General features: G+C 45.2%; 1 protein-coding gene across 1 annotated transcript in view; it reads right to left on the bottom strand.

Moving 5' to 3' along the window:
- Positions 1–19,514, bottom strand: part of FBLN2 (fibulin 2) — a 119,537-nt gene extending 100,023 nt beyond the window's left edge. Inside the window, exons 1-6 of the mRNA XM_021409630.1 lie at positions 19,217–19,514; positions 18,517–18,593; positions 11,538–11,619; positions 10,575–10,655; positions 9,835–9,895; positions 8,030–8,169 (exon numbers count right to left, since the gene is read on the bottom strand). The gene's annotated coding sequence lies outside the window, so the exon portion shown is untranslated. The remainder of the gene's footprint in view (positions 1–8,029; positions 8,170–9,834; positions 9,896–10,574; positions 10,656–11,537; positions 11,620–18,516; positions 18,594–19,216) is intronic.

The raw sequence follows: 19,576 nt of genomic DNA, 5'->3' as shown, positions 1-19,576 counted from the left end.
ATCCCTCAGAGGGTCGTAAGAATAACTGGGTGCCTTTCCCTTGCCAGGCAGCCGGGCTGTGCCTGCAGGGCTCCCAGAAGCACCTTGGCTCAACGACAGGCAGCCTGTCCCACCCTGCATGGCACACCGGGCTCAGCCCTCCTGCCTGTGCAGCGCAAGCCATTGCCAGCCCTTGGCCTGGCTCTAGGGCCAAGCCCAAGCTCCTCTGATGCCCTGGGACAGGCAACAGGCTGTTATCATAGCGCGGAGCTCGTCCATCTCCTCCAGCATTTAGTTATAGGAAGAAGGGACTGACCAAATACCCCCACACATCCAGGCCTCACCGCTCATCCTGCTTGAGGCCTGCTGGAGAGGTTGGTAGCCCACAGGTGGGGCCAGAGAAACCCAGCACTGGTTGCCCCGCCAAGGCTGCCAATTCAGCCCTCAGTGCTGCCAATTCAGCCCTCAGTGAAAGAGCTCTGTCCCAGCAGCCTGGCCCCAGCACAGGTAACAGGGACAGCTGCCTGCAGCAGATGGGTGTAGCTGAGCATCCACAGCCTGGCTGCTGGCTTTGGCTTTCCTGGTGACCAAGAGATGGAGCAGCAGCTTTGCTGGCTCCCAGCAGTGCTGGGTCGCTTCCTCCCATCTCTGTCACAGCAGGGGAAATGCCTCAGCATGCCCTCCCCTCTCCTTCTAGCAAACACAGCCCAGCCCACTCTCAGTGACAGTAAAAACAAAACTTTACCTAGCAACTGGAGAAACTTGGGCTGCCTCTGGCCCTCTGCAGCTCCCATTCACAGGCAAGTTTGAAATCTGCACTGACAAAATGTGTGCACAATTATGGAAAAGTAGCAGGGTAAAAATTTCCATTTCTGAATAATGTGGTATCCTGTCTCTGACACCGCCAAAGCTTGGGAAAGTGGGACTGCCTTATTGTGCAATGTGGCAATGTGTATGGGGAGGGGGGGGTCGCTGCCAGTCGCTGCTGGACACCCTCAAGGCAAGCACAACTGTAAAAAACTGTTGTGCAACTTTAGCTAAAGAGAAAAATGCTATTTACTTTGTGAGGAAACAATCAACCCTCCAAAAATGATCCTACACAGTCTTGAATTTCATCTGACTGAAGAAGGAAGCAGAGAACGAACAGATGAAGAACTTGCTGGAGGACCTGCATTTCTCTCCACCTCAGCAAAAATGCACTGCGAGCCCTGCTGCTCCAAAGGTGGCATTTACAGCCTCCTTTATTCAGCTGGTGATAGTCTATGTGTGCCACTTGCTGCCACCCCACTGTACCACAAGCAGATGGGAAGCAGCAGTCAGCAGTAAAGTTTCATCTGCCTTTGCACAGTAGGTTTGTGGCTGAGATGGGAGCCCACATCTGCTGGCACTGCATCCCAGGGTCCAAGTCACACTGGTTTGGGAAAGACCACAAAAGTCCACTGGACTCCACCCTGTGGCTGTGATAGTCTAGAACGGGAATTACAGGGGACTCCTGGAATCACTCAAGCAGCTTTTGCTGTTAAGGCCATGATGGTTTCAGCAAGACATTGTCTAGGACTGACATGTTTCATCAGACTGATTCATACCTGTGGAAAATACTCAGCAAGCTTTCAAGCACACAGATTTTTCCTCAGATCTAAGGGGGGGATCTGAGCAGCAGCATCCCTGGCTCCATCACAACTTCAGCATGAAGTTTCCTTGCTCTGTAAGTCCCCACTGACTGTTACCACCACTTTTGTTCTACCAACACAGGCAGAGGCAGCTGGAGATCCCGCTAGCCAGACCCATTAAAGACCAAAGTTAAATGTCTTTCTCACCACTTGTGCAACAGCATTCCCAGTGCCCTTGCTGTACCCAGAGGTGAATGAATTGCAATGCAGGACACCAGGAGGAAACAAACATAGACACAGCATTAGTTGGTGCACATTCAGGTGGCAGAAGATGCAGGGAATTCATGCTCAGAGACTTAGGCTGAAGCCTGAACTGGCAGATGGAGTCTCATGCTGGTGGTCTGTCCTTAGGCATTGCCATCACTCCATCTTCCTGAGTAAAAATATGGCTCAGAAATAATTATTTTTTCTAACACTATAAGATCCTTTCAAATATTCTGCTTTGTATTCAAGTGACACTGAAGAACTAATATATCCAGGAGTTAATAAAGGGAAGCTAAAAGGAAACATCCATCATCTCTGAATGAAAGAAAACTGACAAAAGACAATGTTCAGGGACCTAAAGGGTAAGGCAGGCCGTGTGAATCCACGCAGGATACAGAGCGGCCATCGCCATGGGTGGGATTAGCACATAGCCACTTAGGGACTAGCTTTGGAAAGCTGAGCTAGCTCTTTGGAACTCTGACTCAGGGAGGAAAAATGTTTTTTGGACTTTCATTCGTCCATTTTTCACATCCTCGGCAATCCTGCAACTCTGAGCTCTGCACAGGGCACCAAACGGGAGAGAACGGGTAGTGCATTCTCCTTCCACAAGACAGTCAGGAAAGGTGGACACAGAGAGAAGCCTCTATACATGGCACAGCTGGGCCTAGAGAACCTGACCCAATAACAAGCAAATGGAGCTTTTCAAAATGAAAGTCCCAAAGCAGAGAAATTCTCTCCTCTGACATAAGGTGCAACATTTTAGAATCCCAGAGCTTACACACACAAAAAGCCATAAGCAATGATTTCCTAATTGCAGACCAGGGGGGACCCCACCAGCAGCATCCTCTACCCCTTTTTTCCTGCCACTGTACATTGCAGGAGCTGTTTTGCCACACCTATTCCATGGCTGTCTCTTCATGGCTATAGCATTCCCGCTGTAAAGCAGTGCTACTCTGTCTGAATAACCACAGAGCAGGGCTGAAAAACTGTCAAGTGTGGGCAGACTCAGACTGAAATATTTTCTCACATGTTTTCATTCAATCACAGGTTTTTTTAGAATTCGGAAAGATGTCATAAAGCAACAGAAAAACAATGCCTACTTGGCCTAAGTCAGCCATTCAGCAGCATGCCTTCTGTTGCAACATACAGTTGGGAAACACAAGAAATGTATAGGTCACATAGGAATAGCTTTAAGGAGATGCAGCTGCTTTGAAATATCAGTGCATCCGTATTCTAACACATTTCAAATCAGAAGAAAACTCTGCCATTTTAAGACCAGCCCAATCCAAACAAATCCAATGTACGTCTGCTCTGAGCTTCCCAACAGAGAAAGTCTCATATTATTCTGGAAATTTTTATCACCAGGGCTTGCCAAGTCTTGCCATGACCTGCATGGATGAACTCTTACAGTGGAAAGCTAAAGAAATGGCTTATGAGAGAGGATTCCCACTGTAGTGGGTGAACACGGTGTGAGAATTGTCTTCTCAAACAGTTTGTCATAAGCTGTTTTTTCTGCAGCTGTTTGCCCAAACTCTTTACTCTGTTACACTCATTTGGTGGCCTTGGAGGAAGCTGCACATGTGAAACGGAACAATGAGACATAATTGTTTGAGTGAGGAGCAAATGTGCCCTACTGTGACATGCTGTTAATTTAATGTACTGATAAATCAAGAGCACTTATAAGCAGCATTCGGGAAGGCATTCATTCAGATTAATGCAAGTATCTAAAAGTTGAACATAAAGCAAACAAGAAAGGGAAATCTTCAGGAAAAATGGCAGGAAAACAATCTTTGTCTTGGAATCTGACTTGAAGCTATTCCTTGTTCTTGGACTTCTTCACCACCAATAAATCCACAAAAGAAGCCATGGCTCTCATGGCTGTCATGACTGCCGGCACTGCTAGCAGCTTTTCAGAAGAAAGCATGTCTGCAGCCACTGTGCCAGTGTGCAGAGGGCCTCTCTGAAGGAGCACCCTGACACCAGCAAGCATCACCTGGTCCATGAACTTTTGGACTACAAATGCTACAGAGACAAACCCTCTGCCAAGATCAGCCTCTTCCATTGTCCCATGACCATAGAGGCAGGTATGGCATGCTCTCTTCCAGGGCTCACTGCCTTCATTTTCATAATCTATAATAAAGTTCCCAAGAAACCTTAGCTGAACGCATCAGATATGCTTCAGTTTGGACTGATTTCTCATTATGCAGCAGTGGCTTAAATCTGACAGTACAGGCACGCAGAGAGCAGGCAGACTCGCATTTTCCCCAGTTACTCTGTTGGCCTTTCCCATTTACTCCTGGCAATCTTCATTCCTCTCAGAGGTTCTCCTGAACATTTTGACAGTGAAGAAAGGGATAAAATTGAAACAACGAGCTCCCTTTTATTGTTTTCTTTTCTGAAAGTGTTTCAGTATTGACCTTGAAAGTCATGAAGAAAAAACGATGAAGCTTTATCTCCTTTGGTGGTGGATGAGATGACTAATGCCCATTGTTTAAATCCTCTTCAGATTTGCTGCATTGAATTATGTGCAGGTTGTAAACCAAACAAAGCAAATATCCAAGATAAGAATGACCGTCAACATGCTGCATCATGTGCAGTTACCCTCCAAGTGATGCTTCACATTTGGATTCTGAAAAACACTCTTAAATTAAGAAGGGAAAACAGTATTGAAATGTCAGCAGAACATTACAAGTATTGAAGGTTCCTTGCTGGGACCCAGAGCCCACGGGCTCCTTCTGTGTGGGCTCTTTTGATGTGGGTTTCTGCACCCACATCCAGCCCTGCAAACGTCAGCAGGATGCTCTGTGGGTGCAGAGATCTGTCAGCACTGCACCCAGCCTTGCTGGATATAGCAGTAGGTAGGATGCAGGAGAGCAGCCAGTGCGAAAGTCAGGATGGCTGCAGGTTGCAAGAGGAAAGTAAATGAGGAGAAGCCTGGCAGCTGAACAGTGAGCAGAGCTGAAATGCCCTGGAAAGCTGTACATGCTCTGCAGTGTGTGGCAATAACTGGCACAGTCCAGAGTAATTCAGAGCACAGGCAGAATTAAAAAGTATCTTCCAAAGAGCACAGACTGAGCAACTGATGGTCAGTAAAACCAGCTGAGGGTCTGGCAGCAACGGAAACACAGGCAGCAAAGTACTCCTGCTGGGCTACGCTGGACCACTGTCTCCTGGTCCTGTTACGATCTGAGCACAGGGCAGGGATACAGGGTTCTCCTGAAGGAGAGGGGCTGCCCAGCTCTGTGCCCCGAGCAGCAGCCCTGCAGCAAGGAGACAGGCAGCAGCCAGGGCTGTGGGGGGTTGCACAGCCCACCTGTCGGGGATGAAACTAGAGAGGCTGCAGGGGCACGCAGCCAGCCCCAGGCAGACAGTGTGGCTAACTTGACGCGCTCTCTGAAGTTTGTGTGGGCCTTTTTTCAATCCCCTGCCCTTTCTGTGCAAGTGAGGACTTGCCAGGCTTTTAACCTAAAGTAAATTGTATCTTCTGTCATTCCTTTACTTGCATACTTAGTTTACATACTTGCCAACTTCTGAATTTTACCTTTTCAACTTCAGCAGCCAGGAGCTTTTCTCTTCATGACAGTATTTCTGCTCTCAGCAGCGTGAGGACTCATGGCCACCTTCAAATAACTATTTTTTCCATTCACTTCCAAGGTGAGCACATATGCATCTCCTGCTGCAGTACCTTCTAACTATTTGAAGGAGCTGTTGCTGCTGGAGGCAGTGTCTTTGCCCACGTGTACAGTGCCCATACCACAAAAGTTTCCAAGAATAGAGTATGTGTGCTTGCCATGGCATAGACAGACCTGCAGGCAGGTTCTTACACACTCACATTCCTGCTCTTGAAAAATCTGTGGTTAACTCTCGTGTACACAACATTAGTTATCTGTGGGCTTTTCACATGCAGCAGCCTCTGTAAGATTCTGTTATTTCGTAAGCATAATTTTTTTTTTTCAGTGTTTAACTGTGGGCCTGAGTATTCCCAATCACAAGCTCTTCCCCCCCCCATCACACACTTCATTAACAGTACAGGGAAGATTGTATCCTCATCCCTGCGACAAAGCAGTATTTCCATCTGATATTCTGTGTTTCACTGCATTGAAGTACCATTTTACCATTTCCCAAGTTTCTGCTTTCCTATACAGAGTTGTCCACCACTTTTCTGCACTTCCTGAGTTTCCAGAAAACTGCTAGAAACATACAGGTCTTCACAACCAAGCAGAATCACAAATGAAATTACCTCTGTCTCATCTTTAGTGCTCAGAAATAACTGTTCAAGCCTTTCCCAGCTCTTCATCCTCCATCAGGACAAATCAAATCCCAGCAGCACTTTCAATTGCTTCACTTGTTAAGTGGAGCTGTTGCTTTGTCTCATCTGCTCCACTTATCAGGCATTGCTCAGTCCTCATACATGACTTGCACTCAGGAGCATGTTCTAACCAGCACCCAGATTTTCACAAGGAGCCTGGTGTAACCCCAGCCACTGTGACCCATCAGACCAAGGCAGAGACCACCGCTCCTATGGGAGCTTTCCAGCTCAGCCTTCCCAAGCAGAGAACCACTGCCAATGTGCACAGGAAGGGCCTGTGCATTTTAGAGATACAGCATGGTCTCCTCTGATAAAGATGTATGTAAACTCTTATAATTACCTCACACAGATTATGGTTTTCCTCTAGTGGATGAATCAAATAGAAACACTTGCATGCTGCCCAAGATACCAGGGTCTATACCCTAATATCACCCTGGGCTCCTAATATCTACTATACAAAAAAACTATGCAGATGGCCATTCCCTCAGCTGGCACAATGTTACCCTGCATGGAACTTGCTGTCTGACACTGTCTGCTATTTGGAAGGGGCATGAAAGGCAATTCCTTCCCATAACACTTTTCGGTAGCTATTGCAAGCCATTATCATTAAAGCAGCTCTAGTCCACCCTAGTCCAGGAGTGGATCCAGCCTTAAGGCTGGCAGAGCTGCATCACACCGCCTGGCTCTGCTCACCAACAATACACAAATGTGGAAATGGATGCTGCACAGGCTGCTAGTTTTACTGCTGTCTTCTGATCCCACCAGAAAATGGTGGCTATCACCAAAGCAATCATTATTTTTCCCCAAAGCTATTCTCTATTAGCAGCCTCAGCACTTTTTTCCACAAAAAAAAAAAAAACAAAACCTAGCATTATGTTAACGTGAACTCACTGTGTTGAGAGCTAACCCCGCCCTTATTTAGCATACAATTGTCATTACTTGCTTGCTTTAATGCACAAATGATCCAAAGCAATCAGTAAAATTGCATTTTGACGGCTGTGTGGACATGGGCAACTGTCACTAAGGTCTGGTAGACCATGTCCCTTCTCCAGCCAGGACCAAGGCCTCACATTAGAGGCTTCCAAAAATGAACAAGGTGTAGAGCTAATAAAAATAATAAAATAAAATAAATAAAACTAATAAAAGCTAATAAGACCTAGAATCAGTCTGGAGACCTGGTGATTCAGTCTTGGAAAGCTGAAGGCCATGTGAGCTGGTGAGTACTGACTTCTGCCACGATGGATCTCTAACAACGTGCAAAACATCCTTGCTGTTGTTGGGCAGCACAGACACGCAGCTAGCCAAGTTCTTAGCAAAACTACCTCATGAGACCCATAAGGACTGCTTGGAGATGTCATCCTGCATAAATACACCTAGTTCACACAAAATCATCTCAGTTAAAGGTTAAGTAGCCCCAAAGTTATCTGCTCTGGAAAATCCAACTGAGGTTTTTCCTTTTCTTTTTTCCTCCTTAACTGAAACTACAGCTTTGGAGCTGAATCCATAGAAGAGGCATCCCTTTTACAGCACATATTTCTGTGCTGAATTTATGGATGCTGCTGTGAAGTAACAAGACTATAATACTATGTGGTACTAGTCAGTTCACAACTGCCTTGGATATAGTTCTTCTGTTACTACTGAAGGGAATAGATGACCCCTTAAGACAGACAGCAGCAACACCCCCTTCACAGCTGTCTCCAGTTTCTCTCCTGAAAATTGGCTGGGTGTTTTCTTTGAGATTTGGAGCACAGATGTAAACTATTTAGGGATATCCCTGTTTCTCCTTAACAATGCCAGAGAGAATGAAAATGCAGCCCGTTAGTTTTACAGCCATTAGGGAAAAAAAATCTCTCCAGTGAGGTCTGACCTGCAGCAGATGGGTCTGTCTTATCCACACAGTGCAGTTTCTGGGGAAATATTGCTCTGAAGAAGTTTTCAGGCAGCAGTGGGCAGATCCTCAGCTGTGTGCAGATCCTATTCTGGTGGTCTCCAGAGTAAGCCACGCACCTTCAAACAAATGCAAAAATAAAGGATCACAGAGGAACTTTTCTCTATGTATATGCATATGTGCCTATTTAAGATGAAATCTGTCAACTGAAAACTAGTATTACCAAGACACTATGGCAGCAGCTCATCAGAAAAGCCCCATTCACCTGTGTGTCACCTGCTGGCCCTCTGGGCTTTTCCAGAAAAGCTACAGCTGGCCCAGGCTTTGCTCTTGCATGAGGAATAGCAGAGAGAAAACCTGGAGTCCACTTGGATTCCAGCCTGTGCCAGCTTCTTCCACCAGAGGAGCAGGGAAGGACCCAGGTTGCCTCTGTTTTCAACACAAGCCCTGCGTGTGGATGGGGTTCTGGTGAAGCTGGCCTAAGGCCAGCAGCTGCCTGCAAGGTCCCCAGTCGCAGCCACGGCTCGCCTCTCAGCACACTGCTGTTGAATTTCACCCCACGGTGTGTGCTGGGTGCAGACAGTCCCTCCTGTGTCTGATGGGGAGCTGTGACATTTCAGCAGCCTGCGGGCCCTGTGTGCAGGAGTTCATGCCGCCAGCCCTGCACCTAGGTGCTGCCTGCCATTTATAAGTTTCCCAGAAGAACTTCAGTCATCTCTGCACAAGATTCAGTGGGGCTAAATTTAAGCTTGCAAGCTGTTATTTACCACACTTTTCTTTCTTTCTTTCTTTTTTTTTTTTGAGAGAGAGAGAGAGGGAGAAAGAGATCTATGTGCAAAGCACGTTATGCAAAGTGCATGTGGGTTTAAGGAGTGGGAGAGAACTGCAGATAGATTCAGTTCTTCACTAGTTACCAAAATCCTGCTTGAGACGTAAATTCACGCTTAGCCCTCAATACAGGTTGTCTTAGAAACATGCAGAGACCCGAACTGATGTTGTCTTCTTTATTTATGTAGACCTTTATCTTCAAACAAACCAATGCTTTGCCTTATGCAATGCAATGCTGTAAAGAGAATGTCTTTCATCTCCAGCGTTTGTTGTTATGTGGCATTAACACAGCGTTTGCTGAAAAGCATCTTGATGTAATAGTAGTTTAAAGTTTGTTTTCTAAACAGAGTCGCTGTTTGCCCATAAGAATGCAAATTTGCAATTCTCCTTTACACTTCACATATGATGAGAGACAGAGACTTAAAATCTCCCCACAGGAGAGAATTAATTGTAAAGTAAAGCACTAAGTATGGCATTTATCTGAGATTGTAAAGGCTACAGTAATTAAAAAAGACTAAAACATATGGTGCACCTCATAAGGATGGATAGTGTGATCTCCCAGACGGAACCTTTTTTGGTTACCGAGAAGAAACAAGAAAATGCAGCTATTCTCCCCAGAGTTTAATCATAAAATAAGCTTTAGTTGTGGTGAATCAGGAATGGCATTCCCATTTTAACTTTGCCAGTCTGGAGGAGAATGATTTCCTTTCATCTGGTGAGCAAGATGTGATCTCCAGTCTGGATCTATTAGTGCCTTTACAGTCGGATATGAGGGAAGGAAGTTGTCATTAGTGGCTTGTAGCAGTCTGGCAGCTGATGTCAGCACATGACAGTGCCATGCTGCAGCCAAAGGAGTGTCACATAACCCTTACACTGAACTTAGGGCATCCCCCTAATCACCAGCGCTAGGTTATATTTCAGTGATGTTATGGGTGTAACGTGGACCACAAACAAACCTTGATCAGCTGGCTGTCGCACAGGCTTCCAGGAATGCAATCTGATCCCATAACAGCAGACCTGGGAATTAAAAACAAACAGACAAGAAAACAATTGCAACACAACAACAAACACTTGAGTAATCAGATAATGCACAGAAGGTGAAAGACAAATCTTTAGCTGGCATTAAAGACGAGTATAGCTCCGGTACATCATTACCCACTTCTCTCCGTTCCGGGCTCAGTTCTTGTTTCACAGTTTCTAAGATCTGTATTCTCACTTCAAAGTGCAGGAAAAAAAAAAAAAAAACAAGACAAAAAACTTTGTGCTACAAGTTTGAAAAGATGTTTTGTGAAAATCTATTCTTGGCTAGAATCCTCAAGTGTGCATCAAGTGGGGACACACAGCTTGGGCTGGCAAAGTGTCCATTTCTGATGGGAAGTCACCTGCTGGCTATTTGAGCCTTCCATCTGAGAGGGCACAATTAAATAAATGTGATGAATATTCACAGCTTTTAGGCTTTCAGGAAGGTAGTTTAAAAGGAAGTCAAGCTAATGAGAATTACTGTGGCAGTGATAAGGAAAGTGAAGTTCTAGCGACCATGAATTTTCCAAGGCATTTCACGGGTGCTTTTAAGTGCCCTACCTGAAACCACATGGACGGTATCAATGTATTGACTAAGTGCTGCAGCTCAGTGCTTTGCTGCAGCTGGGTAAAGGGATATTTGCATTAATCCAGACATGAAAAGCAGAGCACGAACCTGGTAAGCCTCCTCCCCAAGGAGAGGGAAAACAGAGAAGGCAGGTAAGCAAGAAAAGGGCACTTTTCTTCTTTGTTCTCCCTAAAAAGGAGATCAGAAAATTAAGAATATTAGAAAAAGGCAAAAAATATTATGACAAATATATATGAAAAGAAAAACAGATAAGAAAACACATCTGACTGCCATTCAGCCAAGCATCATTTAGTGCCTGGTACATTACATACATATCATTATATGTAAGGGGTACCACAAGAAAACTGTCTGAGTCTAGACTCACGCTGCTTCCCAGACCATTTCCCAGTATCACTGGGGAAGATGGCATCTACTGCAGAAATATGTGAATATAGCATTGACCAAGAACCCTTTTCCTCAGCCCAAACAGCCATCATCACACAGAGCTTCTTCCCGCGTCTCCTTTTGCAATGGATCCAAATTTACCATTCAGTTACTTTGTTCTTAATAGTACACATTGGCACCCAGGAGTATGCACTGTAATAACTGCACTCAACATAACTGCAGCCTCCATCCTTGCATCTCAACTAGAACAGCGTGCTGAGGCCTGATGGCAGGCACGATTTGGGGTAAGGGATAGGAAGGCTGGTCCATCTCACACAAATTGAGTTTGCAGCTTCATTAATTCAAAGTGGCACCTTCAAAGGGAAGGAGAGGAATTTTGGCATGCTTGTTGCTGGAGAGAAGCCTGAACTCATAGCCCTCAGCCAGAAATATGTATAAGATGTAATTTGCCCAATTAAATGACATCACTGGTGGAGAAAGATGGGCTAATCTGTCAGACCTGCAAAGCAATAACTGTTAGTAACAGCAGCAGCTAGAACAGCAACAGTGCAGCTAAGTAGCCCAATCCTTTAGCAAAGGAACCAAAATTCTTCCCCGAGAAAGAATTATATAAAAATATAGAACATTTATTTATAATATATATTATAATATATATATTAAATATACCTTTTCAGCAGAAGTAACATCAATCTCATAAGAAACCGAGGTTTGTTTCTCCTTTCCTTTTTTCTTCCTCAGGGTAAGTAACCTGGAAGCAGTATAATTTCTCTGGTATTAAAGTGTTTTCTGGCTACATCTATTTCTGGATTCCCCAAACCCTACATTTTTAGTTTTATACCAGGAGAAAAATGTGTGTCTTGCATTTTTAGAAAAAGCTTTTCAGAGGAATCTTCGTAGACTTGGATACAAATTAAGGCTCAGCTTCCTACATGATGGCAAATCTGTTCTGTAACTCCCCAACTCCCTGCATTCTCCAGTAACTATAGCAGCCAGTAGGTATTCTCTCAAGTTGAGTTTGCTGCATTCATCTGAGTATGAGCTCAAAGGCAAAAAAGTGTTTTCTTCTACCAGATGCCTTCTTTAGATATGATTTACATAAGGGAAAAATGTGTGAGAAATATCAATATTGGCATTTTAAACATATCTTGGGATGTCTGTCATGGTTCATGCATCTGCTTTTTGGCTCTTCAGTACATTTAGTTCACTTTTATTTGACTATAAAAGCATATGGGACTCATTAGCTTAATGGTAAGCTTATTTATTCTTCATCCACTTGCTGGCACTTTTTAAACTTTTAACAGCAGTATGGGGCTAGGTGAACTCTGTTCATATTCAAATTTTTCCATATCATAGGAAATCACTGATCTTAGCTAAATACCCAAGAAAAGTGTAGGTGATATTCATCTCGATTTTCAGCTTTTCAGGTAAGATGCTGTATCTTCCTGCTAAGCAGAAGCCTTGGACGGAGAAGGCCAGCAAGGAAAGTTGGAAGTATTTCATGAAGATGCCTGAGGAACTTGTAGCATCCAGGCATTCATGATCTGAGTGGAATGTCTTGTGCCCATACAGGCCCACACAGAAAGAGAATGAAGTTTTTCTTTCTGCAAATGGACAGTGAGAGCATACGCTCTTGCCTGAGGAACCAGGCAAAATGCCAGAGAGGAGCAGCACCCTTCATAGGGGCACATGCCCTCAGCCTGGCACAGGCATTCAGTGGGCTGGTCACAGCCATGGGTTGCTGGGCTGCCACAGACCCCTCCTTGCAACCCAGGGCAACCTCCACTATGGAAGGGCAGTTATCGTATAGGACCGACGGCCACCTCTAGCTTCCGTTTAGCTCCACCACAGTGTTCCTTAGAAATCAGTGCAGGTAACCTAATCCCCACGATGAATTCATTGGGAGCATCCCTTTAGACTGAATAGTGTTAAAATATGACATCTTTTACCTTTTCGCATCCCTGAAGGAAAAGTTTGCATATACATAGATATATATAAAATCATTAAATAACTAAGCCAGCTCCTAAGACGCTGAAGAAAACCTGCGTGCTCAGACGTTCAGCAGTCTGTGAGCCCCTCAGAGAGACAGTGGGAAAGGAAGGAGGGCTGCTTGGAAAAGCTTCTGAGAAAAATGAAGCAGCCGCCTTTGCTAAGGAAGGACTACAGCAGCTATTTTACACTCCTAGCTAAGATCTCATGTCTAGGAAATTTACCACTTAACCAAGTATTACTGTTGCATCAAGCCCGGTAGTTCATAACCACAGACCTGCTATACTTTTGCAAAACCACTCTGAGCATATCTCAATTTTCACTGTAGTTCCACTGACAAAAATAATGAAGCAGTTTTTGCCTCCCTTGTGACATTTATGTCACTGCTTCCATCATTATTTGTGCTTCTCTTCCCCACTTCCTCCCACCATGGGCGATGTCTGGCTGTTGCAGGACTGCGGCTCCCTTCCTGCACTGCATGGTGCCCGCAGTCCCTTACCCCCACGTGGTGCTGCTGTGGCTGGTGTCGTGCTGAGGCTTTTCTTCATCACGATTCCCCGCGGTGCTAACAACCTGAAAATGCTAACACCCACCTGATGTGCCAGAGATGAGAAAATTGTTGAAAAATATAGCGATTGAATTTCCAGCTAATCAAGCGGCCTTTCCCCTCTTCAAATTTCATACTCATGCTTTATCTTGCCATTGTTCCTTTGACACTGACCAGCTTTAAAAGTGAAGCAGGTAGCAGTGATACAGGGCTTGTTTTCAAGCTCAGGAAGTCAGCCTGCTCAGCTCACCTGCCTCCACTGTGCTTCCCAAAACTGCACCTCCTCAGAGCTCCCCTTAGCAAATTTCACCCTATGGTCTGTCAAAGTACTTTCTTATTTAAAGCCTGCCTTTTGCATTATACAGAAGGGTCTAATTTCTGTGAACTACTTTTCACATTGTAGAAAGAGAAATAACATGTGAGAAGGATTAAATAAAAAATGGTTTTGCTTCAAGAAATCAGTTCTGTGACAAAGAATAATCACCTTCTAAAAGCAAATACAATGTTTCATTTCAAATTTATGTGTATAGTCAGCATGAATATCTAAAATAATTCCATTAAAATAGAAAAAAAAAACCTTTCCAAGATAAACCACCCTGTACACAAGAGAAAGGAAAGCTGGTCAACTCTTACATGCAAATCCTCTCTGCTGCAGAATGAATGTCCCTGGGGCCCAGGGATTACCTGACTTATCCACCCAGCCTTGCTTCTCACTCCCTCCTGCCTCTGCATCTTCCAAACCAGAGGCCCCATCAGAGCTCAGGGAGTTGGAGCTGGCAGAAGTTTGTGTCCAACCCCTGCTAAGCCATCCCATGGAAATTAGGAGGATGCTGAGAGAGCAAATTCTATTTATCTCCAGAAGATAAAGCAGAAATCCAACCATTTCTTTAGAGGGATTTTGGTTTTGCATAAATCAATGGTCCTGGGGGGATTCCAGAGGCAGAAGTGCTCTGCTCTCCGCAGGGTTCAGCGGGAGCCAGGCAGTGCTGGGCAGGACATGTGTACCACAAGGCTCCTCGTCCTGCCAGCCAGGGCATCGCATTGCGCATCGTTACCTGACTTCCTCTATGTGCACACATGGCCCTTGCCATTTCTGCAGCCTTCCGCATCCACTTGGGCTGCAATTTCAAATAGCGTCCATCTATTTACAAACCATCTGTAAAGGATCATTAGTGGAGAAAGCCATGAACTACAACACCTAATATATAGAAATGTTAGAGAGTGAGCTAGTTGCAGTAAGTCAGCCTGTCACCAAAAATGTCCCCCTGGCATCCAGGTCACCCAGTGGACATTAAGAGCTTAGGAGTAACAGGATGGAGGGTCTGGAAAATGATAAAAAGGCAGATGCAGTCCCTGGGCTGCCCACCTATCCTGCCAACATCACGCTCCAGCCCCACAGCCGACCTTAAAATGCAGGGAACAGCATCATCTGTGCAGAAAAATAATTCAATTTAGTAGTTCGTTGCTGACACACTGCAAATTTTTTCCAGTTGCAAAGAGCTGTGCATAACTATTGGCTTCACAGGAGCTGGGATACAAGCAGTTAAGTAGTGGTATAGACCAATGGGGAGAAGAGTGGTAGCAAGGCTCACTCAACATTTTGTTTGTACTTCTGGCATGGCAGTAACAAATGCAGCAAAAATGCCAGGGCAATGCTAAGTCTGGAACAGAGAAGAATCTGCTGGAATGGCAGAAACTGAAAAACGGATTTAATGAATGCAGCTGCAGTCCCAATACCACCAGTACTGAGGCTGCATTCTCATCACACTCAGACTTGTAGGCAAAGTTAGTAGTGGTCTTAGTTATTCAAGGAATGCCAAATGGAGCTGAAATTGGTCTGCTGTGACAACAGAAAAGCCTACATAAAAGTTAAGCAATATGAGCATTCACGAAGAGATCTAGCAGTTCTGGAGTAATAAAACATGTACACACCACAGTGCGCAGCAGAAAACCCACATTTCTCCATGAATTTAGGCCCAACAACTCTTTTCTGCTCCAGCTTTGGTTTCCTGCCTACCCTTATGTGGAAGATTGGCTTGGTGTGTGTTGCATCATGGCTTAGACCAAGAGAGATGTTTTGTATCTCTTTAACGGAATAGGGCCCAATACTAAGAAATGTTCCTTAATATTTTGAGAATTAATGATGCATGAGTAATGCTGAAGTCTGATCCAAGAAATGTTCCAGTATACTTTCATATTATCGAGTTTTTCCAAACACCTAATTTCACAAACTGCCCACAGAGCACTGGAAGTGACCGGTAGCCATCCATGGCAGCCCTGGGATCACCAAGGTGCAGAGAGGGGGCCTGATGGGGCACCTTTCACACACACACACCCTTGTTGCAGGCTTCTGAAACACACTCAGACAAGTTATTTGCATTAATTTGGAGTTTGCAAGGAAACACTCCCCACGAGGCAGCCAGAAAGCCGTGCAGCAGCCTGCTCACATTGTGCCTGCAGCGGGACCCCAGGCATTGGCTGACAGCAGCACGGAGTAGAGAGGTTGCAGCCCTGCTTTCTTCTGCTAACAACCACAGGATTTCTTCTAGCTAAAAGCCTCCTCCTAACCAGCACTTTCTGGAGTTGAAGAGTTCTTGGAACTCAAACGATCATATGGTGTGGCTTAATGAATTGCGTGTTTTGTCTTGCTTCTGCAAGTTGATTCTTTTTGACTCACCCAGTAGCGTTTGTCAGCTGCGCACTGCCTCTGACCAAAAAGTTAACTGTGGTTGGGTTACAACATATGCAAAACCCATACAACCTGAAGGTTCTTATCTGGAGAAGCGCAGAAGATGCTTCAGAAGCCCAACGTCCCTTTGTTGTAGGAACCAGAAAAGAACTATTATTCAGTGTTACCACGGAGACAGACAGTAACTGATCCCCTCCAGGTCAGCTGCAGCCTCCTTCCTTCACAGCCATCACCAACAGCTGCTAAATTTTGTGGTCAGGACAGCAGCAGTGCCTGTATGATCTTGCACGCATGTTTTCAAGAAGAATGGATAGACTGGGGTCTTTTGAAAGGTGTTAGCAATTTTCTAAGGTGCTTTCCAAGCAATACTTCAGATTTACCTCTCTGAGCCTGCTTTGTGGCAGAACTGGAGGTGACAGACACAAGAGGTGTGGTTGGGGCAGGACCAGCAGTGCGCCCTCCATGCCCTCTGCTCTGCAGCTCGAGCTCGCCTCAGTGACCTCTCCTTTCCAGTGTAATTCCACTCTGCACTGTGATGGGAAGCTGGCCTGGCATGGTTTCACAATCATCTGGAAAACCATGGGAAATGATAGCATGTTGTGCACAGTTCATGGGGTGAATTTTTTATTATTTATTTATTGCTAAGGGTATGAAACTAAAGGCAAGGCAAGCTGGGCTCCCTCCTTCCTTGTCAAATCCTAGCAATAAAGAGCTGTAGAAAAAACTCACTTCTCCCTTCTGCCTAATGAAAACCATGCAGAGCTCTGCCTCCTGCAGCTCTTGGGAGGGAGGGGGGGGGAGAGAGGGCAGGGCCTGCAGCACTGACTGAGGTTGGACTTTCAAAAGTAAATTTTTTTTAAATATGTATTTCTTATGAGGAAAAAAACCAGTATTTCTAAGTAAAATTCAGATTATTTTGGTGGATGTACAGAGTCACTGCTAGATTCTCCACAGTAACGTGAACTGTCTGGGTAAAAGGCAAAAGCTTTAACAGAGCAGACTCAGAGCTTTTTTCAGTTTCCTCATTTCCTTTCTTTGGTCCCAATCTCACTTTCCAGTCTCTGCAGTACTTCCCAAAATTTTATCTGACACATGACAACCTGCATTTTGATTTTTGCTTTCTCTATTTCTGATGAAGTTAACTACAGTACATCTCTTGGGCACTTACTACTTCAATCCTCAGGCCCCTCTTCTCAGCGCTCCTGGCTGTCTCCACCTGACTGCAGACATTTAATGCACACAATCATCTTTCAAAGCCTTACCATTTACAAAGGTAAATGCTACAGCTGTGCTGGCACCTACCCTGCTCAAACTGCCAGACTGTCCGAGCAGTAAATAGGCAAATATTTTGCTTGGCTGTACTGGTTGCAATAGGAGCAGTTTTGTAAACTGAATTTGAAGTCCAGAGCAATTAGTTCCTTTCCATAACACAATAGAAAGTATATAGGAAAGTATGCTGGGTCTTTCTACCTTTTATGGAAAGAAAACTACTATTAAAAATAATAATAATTCACTGTATCAGCTGGTGACCTTGGGTCACCATACGATGGTGACCATAGGATGAGGGCCATTTTGGCAGCTGTATTTCTGAGTATATACGTATGAAAATCACACCTCACTGGGGATGAGATTACTTGAATAAATCCCCAAGGTGAAAAAGCAAGATTATCCCCCCCTTTTTCTAAGAGAAAAGATGACAAATCAGTAAACAGTTGTATTTTAAAGAGGTGTTTCCAAAAAATGCTGAAGCTGCTGCTGTCACCTTGACAGACAGACGTAACCATATCAATATTTCACATAAATCCACATGCAATGGGGAGAGTATATGTGGTTTATTCTGCTCCTGTAGAGCTAAACAAAAAATTGCTCCATGTCTATTCCATCTCTACCACTGCAGCTCACTGTGCTGTTGCGCAACAGAAAGAAACTTCAGCCAAGTGTAAACCTAGAACTGGATTTCAAAAATGTTGGGTTTTTCCCTTCGTGCTTAATGCCATCCTTATGCAGGAAACAAGGAATAGTTTGCAGGTACCCAAGACCCTGCTGGCTTCACAGGCTGGGGTGCTTTGTATAGGAATATGTGACACAGTATGTGTTATATCACCCGAACACACGCTCATCCCATTTATTTTTCACTTGGATGCCATGAACTGGGAGATATGTTAAGCAGGAGACATGGATAGCCATGCTACAGGGCTGCTCTCCATAGGCAAAAATCATACTGGAGTGCTCCACTGCAGCAGGGCTGTCAAGCCCTGCAGCCATTTGCATTTGCTCCTGGTGTCAGAAATCCCCATGCTCCTGCTGGGGTGAGATTCAAAGGCACAATTCTTCTCCCACCCGTCTTACTGTAGGAATATTTTCTGCGTTCCCATAAACACCAGTGGGTTTTCCCAAGTGACAGTAGTGGTCTCCTTACCTACCTTTGGTCGAGGCACAAAGAGTCGTGACTTACAGGTGTCTGCTTACAGTTCAGGCAGCCAGAGGAAATGTTTTGTGTCTGCAAAAGATTTAATACAACTTGACTGAGGTCACTGGGCTTGTTTCTGCTTATTTCTTTATGTGGTATATGGGAAGTGAGAGCTAGGAGGAGTATGATGTCTGGGAATGAGGTTGGCTACAGGAAAAGATTTACTACGCAGCCGGTTCTGGAGCCACATTGGCTTCTGGAGGCAGGAAAGAGCTGAGGCTTTGCATTCAGCATGCTCTGAAATTCCTTATCGCTTTCCCATTCCCATGAACAACAGAGGCATTTCTGACACAGCAGCGGCCAACTGGAGATCAAAGCTGTCCTGTGGCCCATGGCTCACACCCGGCAGGTCAGGCCAGCGTTGTTCTGTGAACTGCATGACCTCCTGAATCTGCTGAACCTCGACCAAAAAGCATTTGTCCCATCCCTGCATCTGTGAAGTCTACAAAGAGCAAAGCTGGTTTTCATTAATTACCAACTATTACTTTTTGCAAGCTAGTTTTCCTCCCACTTTTATTCACTCTGTAAAAATTACCAAGAGTCCATTTAACCCAACACTACAGTGGGGCTGAGAGTATATCCCCAGCTTCTCTTCCAAATTCCCCATACTATCAGATGCTGGTGTGTGACAACCCATCCAGCACATTGCCTACCTGAAATCTGAGAGAGCTCTGTTCTGGAAGATGCTGTTCAGTAGACTCAGCAGTCAGTGCCATGCCTCAAAGTGAGCTATGAGCCCAGGTGCTCTCAGGCCTTGAAGAAATGCAGCCATCCCACCTGTCATCTGTGGGAGGAGAGAGCTTCTGTGATGGCTCTGTTGACAGCATGGCTATCTTCCAGTGTTTCTGATGCGCTCATCAGCAGTTGGCTTGAGCCAGGGGGGAGCAGGGCAGCCACTGCCGCCATGTTGTGGGCGCAGGGCAGCCACTGCCGCCATGTTGTGGGCGCAGGGAAACTGCTGCCGCCATGTTGTGGGCGCAGGGAAACTGCTGCCGCCATGTTGTGGGCGCAGG

The sequence above is a fragment of the Numida meleagris genome, chromosome 11 (assembly GCF_002078875.1).
Source record: "Numida meleagris isolate 19003 breed g44 Domestic line chromosome 11, NumMel1.0, whole genome shotgun sequence".
In the NCBI taxonomy this organism is placed as follows: Eukaryota; Metazoa; Chordata; class Aves; order Galliformes; family Numididae; genus Numida; species Numida meleagris.
This window is presented reverse-complemented; position numbering and strand designations above follow the sequence as displayed.